The sequence below is a fragment of the Euprymna scolopes genome, chromosome 21, assembly GCF_053919585.1.
Source record: "Euprymna scolopes isolate OS-2025 chromosome 21, ASM5391958v1, whole genome shotgun sequence".
Lineage (NCBI taxonomy): Eukaryota > Metazoa > Mollusca > Cephalopoda > Sepiida > Sepiolidae > Euprymna > Euprymna scolopes.
This window is the reverse complement of record NC_136502.1, coordinates 38,469,734-38,485,174: the sequence shown is the minus strand read 5'-3', so window position 1 is coordinate 38,485,174 and position 15,441 is coordinate 38,469,734. Positions and strand designations below refer to the sequence as shown.

Sequence of the window (15,441 nt, the reverse complement as noted above, 5' to 3'; positions counted from 1 at the left end):
TCGACCCGAAGCGGAGAAAATATTAAGTTTTTTTTTTTTTTTTTTTTGCGATGCAAAAACGCTTGGGATGGGGGTATTGTGGGGACTCACCCACACACAAGATATGAACACTTTAAAAAAATGCAAATATATTGAAAGGTACTGACTGTCGTGGTGTGTGTATTTCGTAGTACACTATATTGTTGGAAATATAACTTTTTCTAATTTAATTCCGAGACTTTCTTATTTACCCTCTCAGGCTACAATTAGTCAGAAAAAATGTCAGTTATGTATTTTCAAAATTTTATTCTTTTACGTGTAATATAATACAATTTGGAATATATAACAACACAACAAATTTAGATATTTTATTTATCATGTATATAGTTATCCTAAAGTGAAGTATATATATATATATATATATATATATATATATATATATATATATACACTACTACTACTACTACTAAATTCCTATAAATCTATATATCTATAAAAGTGAAAATGTCTGTGTACATTTCCCTACCAAATAACTCTGTCAATTTTCGGTCTACAAACTCGAGATTTGACATAAGGAGTGTTGAGATTTGGGAAAATCTTTTTAATCAGTTTTCGGCCAGAAATTTGGTTATCAAGTGGTCAAAGTTCAACGATTTGACCTTTGAAGACTCTACAAAACTCCTCCGCCAATTTTGGGTCTAAACACTTGAAATTTTAAATGTAGGTTACTTGGACATGGATGAAACTGTTTAGTTTGATTTGAGCCCCCCAAAATAAATGTTATGGGGTCAAAATTGGGTTCAAAGTTAATAAAAAAAATTGACCTCTGCGGTCTCTACCAAATTACTCAGCCAATTTCTGGTCTAAACATTTGAAATTTTACATAAAGGGTATTCAGAGATAGGGCAAGCCTTTTAATCGGTTTGGATCGAAAATCTGAGCTGCTAAGGGGTCGAAGTTCAAAAGATTTGACCTTTGCGGTGTCTAGCAAACTACTCAGCCAATTTGAGGCCTAGACATTTAAAATTTATGCATAACTGGTATTCAGACATGCAGCAAGCATTTTAATCAGTTTTTGGGCGAACATTTGGCTGTCAAGAGGTCAAAGTTGAAAGAGTTGACCTTTGCAAATTCTACCAAATTCCTCCGCCAATATTAGGTCTAAAGACTTGAAATGTTAGATGTAGGTAACTTGGACATAGGTAAAACTTTCTACTTTGATTTGAGACCAAAATAATAAATGTTAAGGGGTAAAAATTTGGGTCAAAGTTTTTAAAAAATTGACCTCTGCGGTCTCTACGAAATTACTTAGACAAATTTTGATCCAAACATTTGAAATCTTACATAAAGTGTATTCACACATAGGACAAGTTATGAACAGTACATAGGGCCCGAGCAAAGCCGGGCTGAACTGCTAGTATATAAATAAAAATTCCTACTTGTGGGATGTCGGCTTGGGTTCTCGTTGGTTGGATTGCCACAACCTTTGTTCGAGACGAAGTAGGTTCATTGCGTAGTCGGATTTCGCTGCGGTTTGCTTGATTTGTAAGTTAATAGACTTTCTTGTGTTTATTTTTCTACATAGTCACCACCATTCTCAGAGCACGTTTTTTTTCAACGATCAACCAAAGTCTGTGCATGGGCGTTCGGAGCATGCTTTGTCATACGAGGGTAGTTCCAAAAGTAAAGCCTCCTATTTTTTACCTCAAAATGTTGAAGAGCTACAAAGACGGGAGTGATATCATTAAAACGAGCGACCTTTTGTGCTCCATAACTTATTTTTCTACATAGTTACCACAATTTTCAGTGCACCTTTTGCCAGGAATTCTGAAGCACGACCCCCTTACTCATTTTCCACCCTATGACTGGTAGCTTTCTTAGCGTTTCACACCGTCAATATCTGCAACAAAGAGATGAAACTTTCAAGTTGTCAATGCATGAGTTCAACCATCATAACAATGCAATTTACCATCCCCACTGATTCATTCGGAAGAAATAATAAATAGGAGGCATTACTTTTGGGAGGGGAGTCTTTGAGATACAAGACCACTTCTATTGTTTTCTCCAGAGATTCTATACATGTTATTTCCACTTCATCACAATAAAATATATCGACAATTTAGAAGCGGGTTCTGACTTCATAACTCTCTTAGAACGAGTGGAGCATTTATAGATTCGGGACTGCTTCCATTTTATTCAGTGGAAATTATACGATATTATTTAAATTTCATCAAAGTATAATATAGTTGAAATTTTAATAGGAGTTCTACCCCCACAAGTCTCTTAGGAGACATTAGAGATTCGAGACCTCTTCCATTGTCTTTCACAGAAAAGTTTTACAGATGAATGCAGTTTTATGTGGATATGTAACCTTCCTTTCTATAGGAAACACACAAGTTAATATTTTATATATGAAGTTTTTGCGTAAAAATTGGACATGAGTTCTAGTTGCTGTATATTTACCTGTTTCGGACCATCGTCCTCTCACAACTTGGGAATATTTATTATGTATTATTGTTGGATAAAGTCTTTACATTTTTCAGCTTGTTGGCTATAAAATCCAATAAAATGTCTAAGATCATGTATTATTTGTGTTATTTTTATTTATGAATATATTTAGGACTAGTATTTATACAGATGTATAGGACTGCTACATTTATAAAGATCTTTATCTATGTTCTATTCATGAACATGTTTAGGACTACTATATTCATGAACATGTTCAGGACTGTTACATTTATGAACATGTTTAGGACAGTTATATTTTTTAACATGTTTAGGGCGGTTATATTTTTTAACATGTTTAAGACTGTTATATTTATGAACATGTTTAGGACTGTTATATTCATGAACATGTTTAGGACTGTTATATTCATGAACATGTTTAGGACTGTTATATTTATGAACATGTTTAGGGCTGTTATATTGATGAACATGTTTAGGACTGTTATATTTATGAACATGTTTAGGACTGTTAAATTGATGAACATGTTTAGGACTGTTAAATTGATGAACATGTTTAGGACTGTTAAATTGATGAACATGTTTAGGACTGTTAAATTGATGAACATGTTTAGGACTGTTAAATTGATAAACATGTTTAGGACTGTTATATTTATGAACATGTTTAGGACTGTTATATTTATGAACATGTTTAGGACTGTTATATTTATTTGTGACAGGTCTCCCGCTCAAGTCAACAACTGACTTCTAACCTCATCGGAAACTGTGTCCCGTGATCATCTCTACCGGGAGATATTCACATAAAATACTCAGGGTCTCAGTTCTGTGTTGATTTCTGCTGAAAAGCAAAAATAAGCTTCGCATGCGCGCCGGAAAAAAAAGACAGACAAACTCAGAATTTCTAACTGCGAAAAAGTTAAATTCACAAAAGTTACAGGTTTTTACATATGTACATCGTTCAGTTCACCAAAAGGTCCAGGTTCTCAAAATGTCTTATTCTTCGTTCACTGGATGGCGGTCTGGGGCGTTCGGAGAGCGTGTGTCTTTCTTGAAATTTGGCTTCAATCTGTCTAATTCAGCCCAGGTATGCGTTTTTACACTAAGGTGACAAGGTGGTTCTGACGATCTGCTGGAGCAACCATAGCCAGCCACATCTCTGGGGAACCCTCAGATATATTTGCGTGTGTGCACTTCCACAAATCGTCCGCCGTTTCGAAAATTTGGGACCAAAAAATGAAATCCTTTTCACACGACCCTAAAACTCAGGGGCCCAGAACGTCTGAGCGTTCCTCGGGACAACAAGTATATGATCTCGTTTCTACATTATTCTGGCATTTCTTGTCATTGTTTTAAGCAATAAAAAATATCTGTCTATATTTTATCCAATACAATAACTCGCCCCTTTTTACAGGTCACCCGCCGCTGTCCGGGATTCAATTAACGTTTAACGGACAATCTCAGCATATTTACCCAGTCTTACTCAGAGTTTTAGGGGATTTCAACCTCCCAATGGGGACCAGTATCGTTCCTCAATGTTTAGGGATTATATTTATGATGAGATTTATGTCTGTTATATTTATATTTGAATATGTTTGGGGCTTATATTTATTAATATGTTAAGGACTATTATTTATGTAGATGTATAGGACTAAAGAAATTTAGAACTATTATATTTACAAACATGTTTGTATCTATTATATTTACAAACATGTTTGTATCTATTATATTTACAAACATGTTTGTATCTGTTATATTTATGAACATGTTTGTATCTGTTATATTTATGAACATGTTTGGATCTGTTATATTTATGAACAGGTTTGGATCTGTTATATTTATGAACATGTTTGGATCTGTTATATTTATGAACATGTTTGGATCTGTTATATTTATGAACATGTTTGGATCTGTTATATTTATGAACATGTTTGGATCTGTTATATTTATGAACATGTTTGCATCTATTATATGTATGAACATGTTTGCATCTATTATATTTAAATTATGGACATGTTTATCATATGTATTAACATCTTTAGGACTGTTATATTATTAATATTTAGGACTTAAGTTTATGAACATGTTTAGATCTGTTGTACTTATGAGCATGTTTATGAGTGTTATATTTATAAATATGTTTAAGACTGATATTGATGAAGATATTTAAAACTTATATTAATTAAGGCGGTTAATTCGTTTATGTCATATTTATTAAGGCGTTAAGGTCGTTTATATTTATTAAGGCGTTAAGTTCGTTTATATTTATTAAGGCGTTAAAGTCGTTTATGTTTATTAAGGCGTTAAAGTCATTTATATTTATTAAGGTGTTAAGATCGTTTATATATATATATATATATTAAGGCATTTAGATCGTTTATATTCAGGTGTTTATATTTGTTTATCCGTTTGGGACGTTTATATTTACTAAGGCGTTTAGGTTTGTTATATTTATTAGCATGTTTAGGACTGTTATATTTATGAATATATTTGCGTATACTTTGTTTATGAGCATTCATAATGATTTAATTTTTGTATAGTTATCTAATAAGTGTTTAAGACTTATATTTCTGAACTTGATTAAGTTTGCTATATTGATACAATATGACTTTTGCTATTAAAATTATTTAAAATATTTCTAATATAATCCTCATGAAATTTGGCAACACACTATTTATATAAATATTTTTTTATTTTTTGCAGATTTCGGACTATTTTCTTTAAACTACTTGAAAATGCTGCTGATATGAGGTATTTCTATTTGAATTATTTCTCTTTTAAAATATTGTTATGTTATGTGAACTCATGTCTCTAATTAATTAGTCTTTTGCTTCGGTAATTGTGTACTCTGCATATTTTTACTAACAACACCTCGCTATATCGGATTTATATTAGTAATTTATAACCATTTCGCTTGGCTGTAGCTTAAAGCACGAGTGTTACGGACTGAGATTGAAATTAAATCACTTCCACCAACAGTTTTTGCTCATATCCACTGCGCCATCGATACGAACGAAGCAGGGAAAATCTTACTATAGCCTCGTAGGAGATGTCCTTTTCTCTTCCCTGCAACCTCTATCTCACAGAAGAGACGTTGCGAGTTTGTCTCTGATGTATCGTTATTTTCATGGAAAGTGTTCGACTGAGCTTCAGTCTATGGTCCCCCCTCGCCAAACTTTCACAAGAAACACTCGTCTAGCTGAAAACACTATCAATAAGTCCCCCCACTCTTTATCTGTGTCTAAACCTAAACGTAGATTCCATGAACAAAGCTTCTTTCTTAGAACTGCACGCCTGTGGAATTGTCTTCGGTTTTCCTGCTTTCCGGCTGGTATGTTATGGTTGTGTTCAAGTCTAACGTAAATAAGTTCTTGATGAGCCGTTCCATATACGTTATCAAATTTACCGAATTTTCATTACTATCGATTACTATATTGTCCAATTTCTACTGTACACTCTTTAACCCTTATCCTTGAGTGGCCTCTTGGCCTTGATAATGTGGTGATGCCTGTGTAAAAAAATATATAAACAATATCAGCAAAAAGTTCCCCCTTTTTATGAAGAGCGTTGCATTATCTCTAATGGCAGCTGGTGATTTCATGTCACAAAAGGTTGGCGATATATATAATGGTTGTATAGCTGTAGTCTACTAGCTATTAATCCACTAAAACTCATGTGTTTATCGAAAAGTGGCCGATAATCAGAGCGTGATTATAATATATTTATTTATACAAACATTATTGGCTACACATGTGCATACCGCATCATCAGACCTATATATATATATATACACACACACACATATATATATATATACACACACACACATATATATATATATATATATATATATAAAATTACAACTATAATTATCTCTGACTCCATTAGCAAAGAAACAAACCACACGGCCAACTTTAACCGCGATACATATATAATCGTGAGATATATTGTATTGCTGTATCACAGCTCTCCAGTCTAGCTAGAGATTCAAGTGCTTCAGGCTGAGATTGAAACTTGATCATTCTCCCGATAGTCTGGGTTCTGATATACTCTTTCCTTTTCACTCTGACGTCTACAATTCCCCTTTCTATTCGTTTCCTCTTATGATTCGTCTTTTATATTAAAAGACGGAAATATGTGTGTGAGCCGTTGGTGGCGATTGGTTGGACGGGGATAAAACCATTGGAAAGCTGAAATTAAACGCATTTAAAAAATATTAGTAAATTCGGCGTGGAACGATAAAATTGTCGCCCAAAAGAAAAAACACTACAGCTTTATTTAAAAAATTTTTTTAAACGTCAATTCAGGTAACTTGATTATGTAGTAGAGCTGATAGCTATTCAATGTAACCGCCTTCAGCCTCAATCACCGTCTTGATAGGGGTCCAGAATTGGGAGCATGCCTTTTCGACAAGCGCTGGCGAGAGCTCGGCGAATATTTGGCGGATGGCGACGATCAGTCTGGCTTTGGTGTTGTAGGAGGTCATGTTGGTGATGTTCTCAATCAAACGAAGTAGTCCAGCGAGTTCAAGTCAGTGGAGGAGGGGGAAGTGAGAGAAGGGCATAGAGTCGTAACACTCCTTCTGAAGCCAAACCTGAGTTTCTGTGAATTGGTGGGTTGGCGCCGAGTCCTGCTGCCACACCAGGATCTACCAGCGGCTACTGATTGCACCAGGCGATCACCACACTCTTAAGTACATCCAGGTACACTTTGGTGTTTATTTACAAGCCAACTTCGAAGATGTGAGGTGGCATGATGTGACCCTCACTTGAAACCAAACCAAAGACCTTAACCGTGGCCGTAAACTTTGTTTTCATCACTTTGGGTACGTCCCTGTTATTCGTGACAATCCAGCGATGGTTCTGGCTGTTGTGCACCTGGTCCTGGCAGAAGTTCTTTTCGCCTGAAAAAAAAAATGTGTAGCTTCTTGGAATGCTTCAGTTTGTTGGGCAATTTGACGGACTTGATTAGCCTGAGTTTCAGTCAAGATCTGGCTTGTCTTACGCCTTCAGGACCTGCACTTAAAGTCCCCTTTTGCGCTTACATTCACAGTTGTGTGTGAGACGCTTAAATCTCTGGCAGTTTACCGAATATTCCGCTGGGGAGTTTCATCAATGATTGTCTGATGAACTGCGTGATCTGGATCCTTCTGATGGTGTCCTCGGCTTTGGCCTTCCGCTCTCTCCCTAAAAGAGTCGTCCGATGTATTGAACCGTCCGTATTTGCATTTTGATGGTGCTGGCAATGGTCCTGTTGTCATAATTTTGAGTTGTACAGCAGCGCATCTCCGATTTCGCTTGTTGAACATTGTGTCACTTTTACACATGATAGAAGGCTTCTTTTGCTCTTGGGACTTTTACACAACTGGCCAACTAGTAGATGGTTTACAAGATTAAAAAAAAAAACAAAAAAAAAACGGTTTTCATCAAACAGAAATGGAATCATATCGTCTTTTCTATGGCGACAATTTTATCGTTCCACCCTGTAAATAGTAAATAAAACGAACCAATACTTTTGAAAAGCTGATATTTGATTCCGATGAACATCGATGCGAAGGAAAAAAACGAGATTTCTCTTGCCATTTTCTGCGATCCCATAATAATTTGTCTGCCTAATATCACCCCGCCCTCACTAGTACCTGCTCACATCCTAGTTTTAAACACGTCTTCATGTTTGCATGTACTCGCTAACCTTTCTAGGCAAATCGGTCATTTGGCAGTTAATAGTTTAGACGAGTTAGAAATCACCGTTAATCAAACTTCAATATATTACATACCTATTCATTTATTCCTCCTTTTTTTCTCAATATATACTCCCTATATATAGATTTTTTTACTTATTCTGATATATAAAGAAAAGGTCCTGTTATCGCTAAATCACACTTGAAAATATTTTTTTACGTGTTATTGATACTACTAGCAGGCAGTCCGGCCATAAAATATGCATAAATATTATATTTTAACTCATACAGAAACTGGAACATGTGCATTTCTAAACAGTTTACTTCTTGTAAGTAAAAAAAAAAAAAAAAAAAAGAAGTAAAATGCTCGGATTGAGATCAAAGTCGAAACCTAAAGACAGTGAGTCAAGTACGATAACTATTAGACAAGCTTGACACGATATTTTACGACATCTTTTCAAACCTAACATTACATAAGTAATTTGTTATGTGAACCATTCACGCATGCGCGTTCGTGTAACAGTTAGCAAACAGATGAATATCTGATCATTTCACGTTCCACTTTTTCAATTTTAACCCTTAGTAGCCGTTTATTATTATTTTTTTTTTTTGTTCGGATGAAAACCGATTAAAAAGTTTTCCACATCACTGAATATGCTATATACCAAATTTCAAGCCTGTAGATAAAAAGTCTGTTGAGTATATAGGTTAAGAAGTTTCCTCACGCACATACATTCTCACTTTTATAGGTATATAGATTATTTTCGATTTCGAATTCGGCAGCTGTCTCGTAAAAACTTTTCGAACTCGTTTTGCCAGATTGTAAATTAAAGCTGCGTCGGACATCAGAAGTATTGTAGATCTAAGAGGGCAATGTGTTTGCAATTTCGCAAGGGCATTTGTCAATGAGAAAGCTGCGTTCGAAGTGGGTGTCGGGTTTACTCACAGTCGATCAAAAACAACAACGTATCGACGATCAAGAGAATTGTTAGACTTCGTAGCCTAGTGGGGATGCCCTTTTCTTTTCCCTGCAACCTCTTTCCCACAGAAGAGACGTTGCGAGCCTGTCTTTGCTTTATCGTTATTTCCATGGCAAGTGCTCGTCTGAGCTCCAATCTATGGTCCCCCCTTTCCTGACTTTCACGGAAAACACTCGTCTAGTTGAAACCACAATCAATAATTTCCTCCATTCTTTATCTGTGCCTAAACCTAAACGTAGATTCCATGAACAAAGCTTCTTTCTTAGAACTGCCCACCTGTGGAACTCTCTTCCATTTTTTCTGCTTTCCATCTAACTACAATATGGTCGTCTTCAAGTCCATCATGAACAAGTTCTTGATGAGCCATCCCCTTAAGTAATCTAATTTACCAAATTCCCACTACTAACGATCACTACGAAATTTTCCCATTGACTATAGTACACACATTAACTCTTATTCTTGAGTGGTATCCAGGCCTTGATAAGTGGTGAATCCTTTGTAAAAAAAATCGCAGCAAAAAATGTTCTTGCGTTAATAAGTTAAAATAGATTAAACATGGATTCACTACTTCTCCCCGGCAGTCAACTAAGTGGACAGCAGCAAATGAAAGCCGTCCATTAGTGATCAGAAGTGCAAATATAAGCAGGCAAGGTTTTGACCTCGGCATGTTGTGGTTCGCACGGTATTTTGTTCATTGATTATATTAATAAAGGAAGAACCATCAGCAGTTAATATTATATAGAGTTATTGGTTAGTTTGAAGAAATAAATTGCTAATAAACGGCTGCAAATTACGAAGAAAAAAATGTTCTTTCATCAAGACGATCGCACCGTGTCAGAAGTCGATCGTATTAATGGCAAACTTTTTTAATTGCACTTCGAATTAATTCCGCATCCAACGTATGCTTCAGATCTGCCCCCTCTCCCAAGCGACTACTGGATCTTTACGCTTTAAAAAGTCGCTCCATGGAGATTTGTCTCATGTGAAATAGTGGAATCGGAAACTGCAGGGTAGTTTGAGGGGAAAGAGAAATCAATATACAAAAAGGTATTGAATTGTTGGAGAAACGTTAGAATCAGTGCATCACGTCAGACGCAGACTATGTTGATGTATTTGTCTGAAAAGTTGTGGTTTTATATTATTAGGCCCGAGACTTATTGAGTCATGCGTAACGTCTACCATTCCATTTTATGCATCACGTAATATTAGGTTATGCAAAAATGTTTTTTGACGTTCAACTGTATATATAAAAACGATATTATTTTTGCACCAACCTAATACTTGTAGCGGCTATCATACTGGTCAGATTGCCCGGCTTCTTCGTGAGCATGAACTACATCTTGAACCATTGCAGTCCAGTTTCGTCCATCTTGGGCCAAATAGCAGAACATAGTTAACCATTCTCGATTCCATTGCCAGAGATTAACTACTTGTGGGCCCGATAGTATCGCCAAATCGTTCTTAACTGTCGCCGCGCAGGTTTTCAGCTTTCATCCGATACGTTTGCGTTAGTCAGGCAGAGGCGGTTTGCAAAAACGTGTTTTCGCCGGAACCTATTCCAAATTTGAATATTCGGGATGACTTCTTCAATGCTGGGATCCGTCAATTCTAGCTCAATTCTTCTACAGATCAATTCCGTAGGCTTGCTGTAAAGCACTCAGGTCGATATTAATCAAGGTTGGGAATCTGGAAAAAAAGAGTAATAGATAGCTTGCGAATTAGCTCTCATTCTGATTGATGAACTGTATATTCAAATCAATCGAGACGTCATTGAAGAAGGACGGACGGCGGAGTGGGGGCGGGCGTAGGTATAGTCTTCGGCAGAGAGTAGAAAACGAAACACGATCCCCACGGCAGCAACACAGAATGCTGTGAAGATGGTCGTTGTCGGAGACTTCCAATTTGTGTCAATCCGCCGCTCTCATAACAAACATTTTACAATCATAGAGAAGAATGGTCCTTATCATCGCTTGATAGATGTGTCCCTTCGTATCCAAGTGTATTTCCAGGCCCACAGAAACCTATTGCGACGTAAGAAAGTGGACCGTGCTGCACCTATTCGCCGTTCAATCTCAGTCACCGTCTGTCCAGTCGTCGTGATAGAAGAGCCAAGATAGACAAAGGAGCTCACATTTTCTAGGAAAATTCCGTTCAGTGTGATCAACTGCCGGGTACACTGGTAAATTAGCGAGCGCTATGGTTTTGAAGAAAATGGTGCACAGTCCTAATCCGCGAGCAAACAGTTTGTACTCGATTGAGCACAGTTTGCACTTCCTCGCTAGTCGATCCAAACTGCCGAAAGTTAACCCAAGGTCTACTTTTTACATTCTAGTGACGTACACTGTTTTTTTTTTTTGTTTTTTTAAATAGACTCACTTTTCTTCATCAAATAGCAGCATCATATTAAAGAGCAAAAGGTAGGGATTGTTTTATACCCGAAAGAAAATCCAAGAATTCAGGAAATTAAGCAGTTTTACTTGACAAGAAATAAAAATGGACATGCACAAGAAAAATGTATGATATTCAGATGAGGACGGTTAGGTTTGTAAATACGAGTTTTCGCGGTAACCTATCTGAATTTGAATATTCGGGATGACTGCTTCAATGCTGGTATCCGTCAATTCTAGCTCAATTTTTCAGCAGATTAATTCTGTAAGTTTGTTGCAATGTACCAAGATCAATATTAATCAAGGCTGAGAATCTTGCAAAAGAAAAAAATGAATATCATCAAAATCCCATATGAGGTTTTATGTTACCTAAAATTTTTTATAGATGAAATTTGATAATTCGTATTATTTGGATTATTCAGACTACGATTCTCATCTTGAGTGTTATTTTCACAACGTTTCGGTCGACATAATCTCCGACCTACCGCGGTCCTGGATATGACCTTAAACTATATCCAGTGGTGAGGCCCCAGCTTGCGGGCTTTGGGGAGTGTGGAGTCACCCTTTAATTGCCATTGCTCCTAGGTCCACTCTGACCCGGAGTGGTAGTACCTGTTAGGGTCTCAACTATGGGTTGAATAGAAACTGACTTGAAAACAACAAATATATTCTATTAAAAAACTTTTCATCAAAATAACTGGATTCGGCATTAAATAACCTGAAATGGGCTGATATGTCGTAAAACAAAAACAACTAAGCAACCAACCGACCGACCGACCTACCGCTGGCGTATGTTGTTGATCTCTGGAATCTACACGGAATTTCGAACAGAACCCTTTATTTAATCCACAAGGGGTAGCATGCTCTCGTTCCGACAACCATAATTGGGTAGAAGTTCTAAGTAATTCGCAATTATATTTTATTGTAACTCGCACTGAGGGTTGAACCTTCAATCTTAAGTATTTTATTCACTGTATTGATATGCCGTCAAATAAAAACAACCACCTAACCCTAACCAACTAACGTGTAAAACGAACAAACGTCAGTAGTTCATACTCACACAACGTCTTTGGTTTTAATAAACATGTCTTTTTTTTATAATTTAATTGGGATTCAAAATTGAGATGAGTATTATTTATTAATTTTTATTTATTGCGGACTGCTATCCTCATCCTTTTTTTAGTTGTTTCACGACGTTTCGGCCTACTATTCCTCTGGCCTTCGTCAGGTGGTCTGAATCTCCTGACGACAACAACTACGGAAGGCAATAATTGCAGTGGATGCAGTCAGGAGATTCAGAGTTCCTATCCCGTCGCGGTTACCACCTGACGAAGGCCAGAGGAATAGTTGGCCGAAACGTCATGAAACTAGTAAGAAAAAGATGAGGATAACAGTCCGCGATAAATAAAAATTCTTTTTTTATTTTTGACGTTGTTATCCTTTTTCTCTTTTGTTATTTCCCTTTTGTTATTTAGATTACTACCGTAAATATATGGAATAATTGTGTACTGCAAAGTTCAGAAGTGTTTCTAACATCGACAACGAAAAAAGACAGGAAAAGAGAAAATAGCTGCGTATTTTAAATGGAATTCTGTTTCTTTTATTTTTTGTCGAGAAGAGCAGGTAAAAAAAAATCAAAAAATTCGATGACATTTCGCATTGTCATCTCATAATTTGTAATAAGTGTAGTAGCGCTCTTTAGCCGTTTTGTTCCGTGTTGGTCGTTCCGTTGCCCGACCCTCTTCCGGTAACTTACACGCAGCTTAGAGATGTCATCGCCAGGTGGCCATCGAATTAAATAAAGGGGTGAGACAAATGAAGAAAGAATCCAACGACTCCGGCGAATGGCAATTCCTCAGTGTAAGTGAAGAATAAAAGAGACGAGTTTGCCGGTCGATTAGATCGAAGAATTTGACTCCATCAACTCATCTAACAGACGCAGCTGACTTCATTTCAGCCAATATGGCCGCGGCGCCGCTGCCCCCACTTCCGCTTCCGCTCACCTCTCAAACAACACCATAGATTCAAAAGACAATTCAAATCTCTGAATAAGTTAGAATACCGCGAAGAAGATTCTAAACAAAACGAAGTCTGTGCGAATTCTAATCGAAAAGTTTTTTTGTTTTTTTTCCACATTCCCATCCGTATTTTTTCTTTTTGTTATTGGTCGTTTTTGATATAAAAGAAGTTGGAAAGTATTCACTATATTGTTTTCTGATTTTATACAAGCAAAGAAACCGAAAACATTTTTAGATGACATGAACAAAAGTTGGGTAAAGCTTATTCTACAGGACGAAACGGTAAAGTTGTCACCCGAAAGAAAACAACACTACAGCTTTATTTTAAAACGTTTATTGAAAAAATCAATTCAGATAATTTTATTATGTAGTAGAGCTGACATTTATTCAATGTAGCCGCCTTCAGCCTCAATCACCGCCTCGATACGGGTTCAGAACTGGAAGCATGCATTTTCCACACGCACTGGCGGGAGCTCGGTGAATACTCGGTGGATGGCGGTGATCAGGCTGGCTGGGATGTTGTGGGAGGTCATGTTGGTGATGTTCTCAACTTATGACCAAACGAAGTAGTCCAATGGTTTCAGGTCGGAGGAGGAGGGCTAGTAAAGGGTACAAAGTCGTAATACTCCATAAGCTAATTTAGGGTCTCTTTGGACTTGTGAGCCGGCGCCGAGCCATGCTGCTACACACAGGGTCTACCAACGGTCACCTGATTGCATCAGAGGATCACCACACTCTTCATAACATCCAGGTACACTTTGGTGTTGAATTTCAAGCAGGCTTCAAAGATGTGAGGTGGCGTGATGTTACCTTAATTTGAAACCACACCGAAGACAATAACTGTGGCCGGAAACTTTGTGTACATCACCCTGTACACGTTCCTGTCATCCGTGGCAATCAAGCGGTGCATTTTGAGAGTGCTGACAATGGCCTTGTTATCATAAATTGGGTCGGTAGAGAGCATGAGATGTACAGTGGCGCATCTACGATCTAACTCGTTGAACATTGTATCACTTTCAGACATGATAGAAGGCTCCTATTGCTCTTGGAACTTGTACACAACTGGTTACCTAGTAGATGGGCTACAACAAATGGGCTACAACAAAAAAGAAAAAATAATTTTCATTAAATGGAAATGGAATCATGTCTTTTCTAGGGCGATAATTTTATCAATCCACTCTTTAATATATATTTCTCGTAGGAATTAGGTATTTGTCTGCCTGAAGCCGAAATCATACTATAAGTAACATACATTGAGGACATTGCTAAGGCTGCTGCAAAGAAGATTGAGTACGTCTACTGTGCTAGAAAATTACTCACACCTGAGAGTATCCTGTATCGCTACAAACCCATAATTCATCCACACATGGAGTATTGTTGCCACATATGGACTAATACATCTAGCACCACCTTCTTCTCTTCAGGTAGGGTCCAAAAAAGAGTCGTCAATTTAATAAGTCTCGCATTATCTACTAAATTCCAACCCCTGTTCCATCGCCGCAGTGTTGCGTCCCTGTGTCTGCTTTACACGTACTTTAATATAATGTACTCTGATGAAATCGTTGTGCTTGTACCCTCTCTACCTGACAAACTCGACAAGCAGCACAATCCCACCTCTTCACTGTAGAGGTCACTAAATGCTGGAATGCCATCTATTCTAATAGTTTTTTTATCCTCGGACTGCTAGACTTACCTCCTCGTTTTCTGATTCACTGACTGTACTAAGATGCAAAAGTTTAAATGTAATGTAAACAAAGATTTCGCTACTTGACTCCCCGCACCGCCTGTTAAACATCGTTCCAAATCGTAGGCCCTCGTGTCTTAGTGGCAATAATCCTTGTTTAAGGGTGAACAAAATTTTAACAAAAATTGTATTTCTATTACTACCCGGGATTTGTGGCTGCCTTTCTGAATTATTATTATTTCTATTAATTGTA

General features: G+C 37.0%; 1 protein-coding gene across 3 annotated transcripts in view; it reads left to right on the top strand.

Annotated features, from left to right (window-relative positions):
• LOC145242127 (synaptic vesicular amine transporter-like) overlaps nucleotides 1-15,441 on the top strand; it is an 802,797-nt gene that overhangs the window by 249,457 nt on the left and 537,899 nt on the right. For all 3 annotated transcript variants that reach the window (XM_080105051.1, XM_080105049.1, XM_080105050.1), the window contains exon 2: nucleotides 5,143-5,190. The gene's annotated coding sequence lies outside the window, so the exon portion shown is untranslated. The remainder of the gene's footprint in view (nucleotides 1-5,142; nucleotides 5,191-15,441) is intronic.